The 6338-nt window shown below is 33.4% G+C and overlaps 1 long non-coding RNA gene across 1 annotated transcript; it reads right to left on the bottom strand.

Moving 5' to 3' along the window:
* Positions 1-1288: 1288 nt before the first annotated feature.
* LOC131030769 (uncharacterized) lies at positions 1289-6126 on the bottom strand. Its single transcript, XR_009371797.1, has 3 exons — positions 5996-6126; positions 5672-5887; positions 1289-2232 (listed from the first exon to the last, which is right to left on the bottom strand). It is a non-coding gene; the product is annotated as an uncharacterized LOC131030769 (long non-coding RNA).
* Between the last annotated feature and the right edge of the window lie 212 nt (positions 6127-6338).

The following is a 6338-nucleotide window of genomic DNA, read 5'->3' as shown; positions in this document are numbered from 1 at the left end:
ATGGTTAGCTTGGTCAAAGCATTAAATGCTTGAAGAGACTTGAGGGTAAATTGAATAATTTATTTAATTAATAGAAGAAGGTTGTGGTGAATTAATTAAATATGAATTTAACTAATCATTGGATGAATGATAATTAAACAAATATAAAATTTATTTAATCAAGTGGGCTGAAATAGGTGTCTAGAGTAGATAATTAAAATTTTCCCCCAAATTTTAAGAGCCCTATTGAGGATCTAAGTAAACATAATGAAGATGCCCCAAAGTAATTTTAAATACATCTCATATTATATGTAAATAACTAGAAATTCTAAAAAATGTGTTCCATTTGAGTAGCTCAATATTAAATCAATCTAGAGAGTCAAATAAAGAATCAATTTTTCACATTGGATAATTCTCTTATAGAACAAAGTTTCTAATTATTTCATGTGAATCGGGTCAATCCTATTTTGACAAGGTCTTGAACCCTCAAAGTCATCAAGAGTAGTTGTTCAAACAAAAGTGTCCAAAAGATATATCTTGGAATTAAAAATGTAAACCCTTCAAAAATTGCCAAGCAACATAGCCTTAAACAATCTTGTTGTTTGCAAATAAAAATGTCAAAAAGATTTAACTTTGTAGATGTATCTATTTGAAATGGAAACTATAAACAACCCATTTCTAACTAATTTCCAACAGCAAAACCTTTAAAAAGATTTTCCCCAACAACAAACTTGAAAGTTGATACCCTTTGCATGCGACTCTATGATATGATATGTTAACAAAAGTGTGGTACTTTTTTGCCTCCAAAAATGAACAAGTACAATTAGACAAAGAAAAAAAGAAAGAAAGAGTGAGTGACCAATAATATTATAGATGGTCAATTATTTTTTTTGAAAATAATGATTCATAAAAATAATCATATGTGAAAACAACCCGTTTCTAACTAATTTTAAGCAACATAACCTTCAAATATATTTTTCTCAACAACAAACTTGAAAGTAAGTCTAGACCCTTTGAATGTGACTTTATGATATGATAGATCTTAGACCCTCTGAATGCAAATCTATGATATGATATGTTAACAAAAGTGTGGGACTATCTTGCCTCCAAAAGTAAACAAATACCATTAGAAAAGAAAAGAAAAAAATAATGAGTGACCAATAATATTATCCCAAAAAGAGAATTGTGGATATCTAAAACAATAACATAAAATTTCAATTACTACATTCAACAACACCGTGATCGCTATTTGAATAAATAAGAATTGGAATAACAAAAGTTTGCAATTAAATGCACGAAATTTCCTGTCCATGATAAATTATCTTGATTGTTTATGGATTTAACTGTGTGATCCAATTTTTTTACAAACATTTGTCCTTTCAAACTTATTCAACTTGATAATGGATCATAGAATATAATTTGAAATAAAGATGACAAAAATGATTATATCAAAACAAAAATTTTAAAAAAAAAAGAAAGAGAAAGAAGAGTTTTTCCTACACCCGTCAATAAGTTGGTGAGTACCTTATAAAATGGCAGACCCCTGTGAATGCCCATCCATTGCAATGCTCAATTTAGCGGCTTCTTTCACAAGAGCATCAACATTCTCTCTGGCAAAACGCATGTTCAATTTTGTTCCATCGTTCCATTTGAACCATCCGCTGCTCAATCCGCATTCCCATCTATTCACAATTCTTATGCCACCGCTTCCACAGGCCCGCCCATCGTTTGCTATACGCAGCTTCCAATCCTCTGTCACAAATGTCTCTGTCTCCTTATACCTATGTTCAGTACCCGAAATCGGGCATGCGGAACAAACACAAGCAACTGGTCAGAGGTTCGCTTCCTCCACCCATTCTTTGATTCCAGGAGAGGCGTTAACATCTCTGTCCGATTCATGACTGGTAACTCCCACTCTCAGGTCTGTTGTAGATTGCCCTTCTCGGCAAATGCTAACAAATGAATGTCTCTTACACTGTTTTCTAATTCTTGTGATCACGGCCTTTTCTTCCCCTGCTTTAGTGATATTAATAAAGGGGCATATTTCAGGTATAGCGGGTTTGATTGGGGAATAATCCTTAAGGTAATGATCTCTTTTTATTTGATCGGTTAAGCATCGTAAGCCACTTCTGCCATACTAGTAGCTTTTTCGGATAAGATCCAGTTGGACACACAATACTGAAGTTTAATCAAACACCTCCTGTAAGCCTCCTTCAATTCAGCTGCAGATGTTGTCTCATCCACGCCCAGCACCTGCATTGCATGCAATATGCTTTAATAAGCTCAGCTGCTCATATATATACAAAGAAAGAGTTAGGCTGAGTAGAATCTGAAAAAACTAGGAACCTACATTTCTCCCATGTATATTTTCTTGGAATTATTTTAGATTTTGTTATTTATTTTTTTATTTTTGTTTTTTAGATTTTGTTATTAATTTTAGATTTTGTTATTAATTTTTTGATTATTTTATATTTATACATTCAAGATACAAAATAATTAAATATGGCTTATAAGATCTATTGTGGGCTTGACTTCCTATTTGAACAAAAATTAAGTATGGCTTTTTATTAGATCTTATTCATTATGGAGATAAAAAATGTGTAGCTCTGTTCATAGAAAAATGACCCAGCATAAAGTATATATCCTTAAGAATCATCAACATAATTATGGCTTTAGGTTCTCTTTCAAAATAAGTTACTTATAATCTTAATAAATAAATTTTAATTACTTCTGAACATTAATATATAAATTTCATCTTTTAAATATATCCATTTATAAAGTCAATAATGGGGAAGTTGAGTTTTAAAAAGAATAAACAACAGGTGCATTATAGTTGTTTAAATGAAGAGATGGCATCAAATAGAATATAATTATTTATAAATTTTAAATTTGTTGTGACTATTTTGGTGAGCAGTTCACAAGTTTGTTTTTATTTTTAAAATGCACACAACATATATCTTTAAATTGTAAATAATAAAATTATTTCTAAAAATTAGTAAGGTAGGGATTGTTTAAAAAGATCAATTTCAGTTACAAATAGTTGTTGGTGGTTGATTTCTCTTTATAAGAAGAGAATTGACAATTCAAATATTTAAAGGATGGCTTTAATAATTCTTTATCCTAATAAAATTTAGCTCTTTTGCTGAAGATAATTAGAAATATGGATTTATATTGATAGTTGATTTTTCTTAATTGACATTTCCAATTTTTAAAAGACTGCTTTAATAACTCTCCTTATCTTTGGTAATAAAGTTTAATTTTCAACTTTCTAAAACAGAATTGTAACTTCAGTTTTCAATAGACTACCAATAGACTACCTTAATAACTCTCCCCTGCTTTTTTTTAATTTATGCTGCTTGTTTTGAAGATAATTAGAAGTGTAGGTTTTAACTCCTCCCCTGCTTTCCTAAATTTACACAACCTGTTTCTAAGATAATTAGAAATCTATATTTTGAACAACTGATCTCCCACTGACAAATCGCTGAGTATAAACCAATCCATCTGCCAACAAAACTCAACTCAGAAATATAATTTTAACTCTTAACAGAAAGATTGGTAAAAAAATTTTTTTCCAAAAATGTCCTATTAACCAAAATTCATTAAAACAAAGAAGCAGGACAAAATTACCATGAACTAGGGAATGGCTTCAAGGAAAACAGTATACTCCTTAGATTGGGTTAGTTCTCTTGTTCAGAAACCAGTGAAGTTCAATCCCATACACGGGACAAGATCGGGAAAGATTTATTCAGTACCTAACAACCCTGGAAAGAAAATGCTCAAACCCAGTTGTATCCAAATTCCTTTCTGAAATGCTTCCATGTCGAAATCACAAATTTTTAAATATTAAACCATTGTTAAAAACTCATGAAGAAGAAAATAGAGCTCCATCAAATGTGCCCCTTCCTCTAAATATTCTACAGAGATGGGTAAAATCGGAAATCTTTTTTTGAGGAAAACTAAAATATCCGGCAAATAATCATATTAAATTGTCTATTTTTGCAACCATTGTTAAAGCAAGGTCTGCAAACCAGTTACACAACAACTCTGCTGAGAAAACACAGCACCACCAATCCATTGAAATGAAAGTAACAATAGCGACGATTTTCCTTTTAAAATGAAGCAAATGTACTTGAAAATAATCTGTTGCTCCCAAAATACATCGCAATTCAGCATTCTGCAAGGGATCCTCATCATTGGGGTTCTATTTGATTGACTTTTAAGATCTTTTTGCCCACTCTTGAAATATGAATCCTACTTTTTTATTTTATGAATTGAAATTAGTTAATAAAAAATTCTCATTAATCATTTTAGTTCCACTCATCATCAATCTCCTTACTATTAAAACCTCAAACCTGACCACTTTTGCATAGATGTTTTAGAATAGAACATAAATTGCAGCCTTGCAGCAGTTTTGTAATCCAACTGAAAATGTAGTGTTGGAAATACTCAGTCCATATTCGTATGTGATCTACAGGCACCAAGAAACAACGTCCACACAACCACCACATGTCTAAGTGGCATCTTAAAATAAGGTTTAGGGTGTCCTCAAGATAGCCAGTACGGGCAGGAAGGTCAACCATGGACACTTATCGATCAACTATACATGTAAAGCAATAAGGGTTACTCGTATGGTTGAAGTATGTACGGCCCTCATCCACATTTTGCTTCAATGTCTACCAGAGCGTTTCCAACTTTAGTGTGTTACAAAAATCTCCCCACCATGACGCTTTGATGAATGTCCATACCCTCCCGTGTTTGACACAGGAAGGGAGCACATGAAATTTTTTTTTAAAAATCGACTTTATACATACTAATTGCATTTGTTTGAGATTTCTGAAAGCCTTTTCAAGGCATCCATTTCTTGCAAATCTTGTGATCATTGCATTACATGAGAAAACATCTCTTTGAGACATCTTCTATTAAACAGTTCACATGCCTTGTTTGTACTTCCACATTTTTCATACATACCTACCGAAGCATTTCCAACGATAATACTTGGACAAAAGTCCACCTTCATCATGCTTTGATGGATGTCCATACCCTGTTTTCAAAGCTTCCATTTTGGTGCAGTCAGGGATGACGCTGTCAAAGGTTGTGGAATTTGGCTTTACACCACCTGCCAATTGCATTTTCTTCAAAATTTCTAAATCCTTCTCAACGAATCCATTATGTGCATATCGTGCAACCATGGCATTCCAGGAGACCAGATTTCTTTTAGGCATTTCGTCAAACAGTTCGCGTGCCTTGTCGATGCTTAAACATTTGGCATACATCTATAGAGCATTTCCAACTATAATATCTGACAAGAGCCTCCCTTCCATTATGATTGATGTCCACACCCTGTTCCAAAGCTCCCATTTTGGTACAGGCAGGGAGCATGCAGGCGAAAGTTGTGGAATTTAGCTTTACCCTACAAATTACATTTCCTTGAAAGTCTTTTAACACCTTACCAACAAATCAATTTTGTGCATATCCTTTGATCACTGCAGTCCATGAGAACACATTTCTTTGAGGCATTCTGTCAAACAAGTCACGCGCCTTGTCTATGCTTCCATATTTTGCATACATTCCTACCATGGCTGTTACGATTACGACATGTGTTTCTATGTAAATTTTGTAAGTAGATAACTACAAAGAAGGTTACAAAGTGGAAAAAGAAAATAAATAATAGATTACAGGCAGATGAACATACTGAAGAACATCATGTTTGAACTTGACTATTTCTCTGATCATCTGCGAGAAGTAAGGATTCAAAGCGTTCGATTTTTGAGCAAATAATCCGGACAGGCCGTTACCAATGCTCCATTCACATCCCTTGACATCATCTAGACTCAGAGAGGAGGACATTTCAGAAAGCTTTAAATTCACTCCAAGCTCTTGGAATAACGCAATCAGATTTGAATGTGACCTGCATGTTCGTCCATTCATTTCAAAAACTAAACAAAGCATACTTACCAGCATATGAACAAAAATCTCTACAAATTTCCTTTTCCCAGGCAACAGCATAAAAACTTACCGGCCAGATTAGAAAAAGAATACACGATGTTTTTTAAACCGTTTTTTGACTAGACGACTTTACGGCGTGCACCGTGTTTGTTTACCGTTTTTTGACCAACGACCTCACGGCGTGAGACATCACGCTCTCCGTGGGGGATTTCCCCCACTAAATAGTCTATCGGCTAAATATGTTGGGAATCATGAAAGGTTCATGTAGACGACAGTCTTGAATAGTGTATAGGTGCAAATGTATGTTAATCCATGGGTTGTTCCCATTGCCACTAGCTTCTATATATCATAGAAATATGGCATAAATGAAATTTGTCAAAGGGCTAGGCATATTTTGAAATTAGTCAAGTAGA

The sequence above is a fragment of the Cryptomeria japonica genome, chromosome 1, assembly GCF_030272615.1.
Source record: "Cryptomeria japonica chromosome 1, Sugi_1.0, whole genome shotgun sequence".
NCBI classification, from domain to species: Eukaryota; Viridiplantae; Streptophyta; class Pinopsida; order Cupressales; family Cupressaceae; genus Cryptomeria; species Cryptomeria japonica.
The sequence above is the reverse complement of the archived record's forward strand: the minus strand, read 5'-3'. Positions and strand labels throughout refer to the sequence as shown.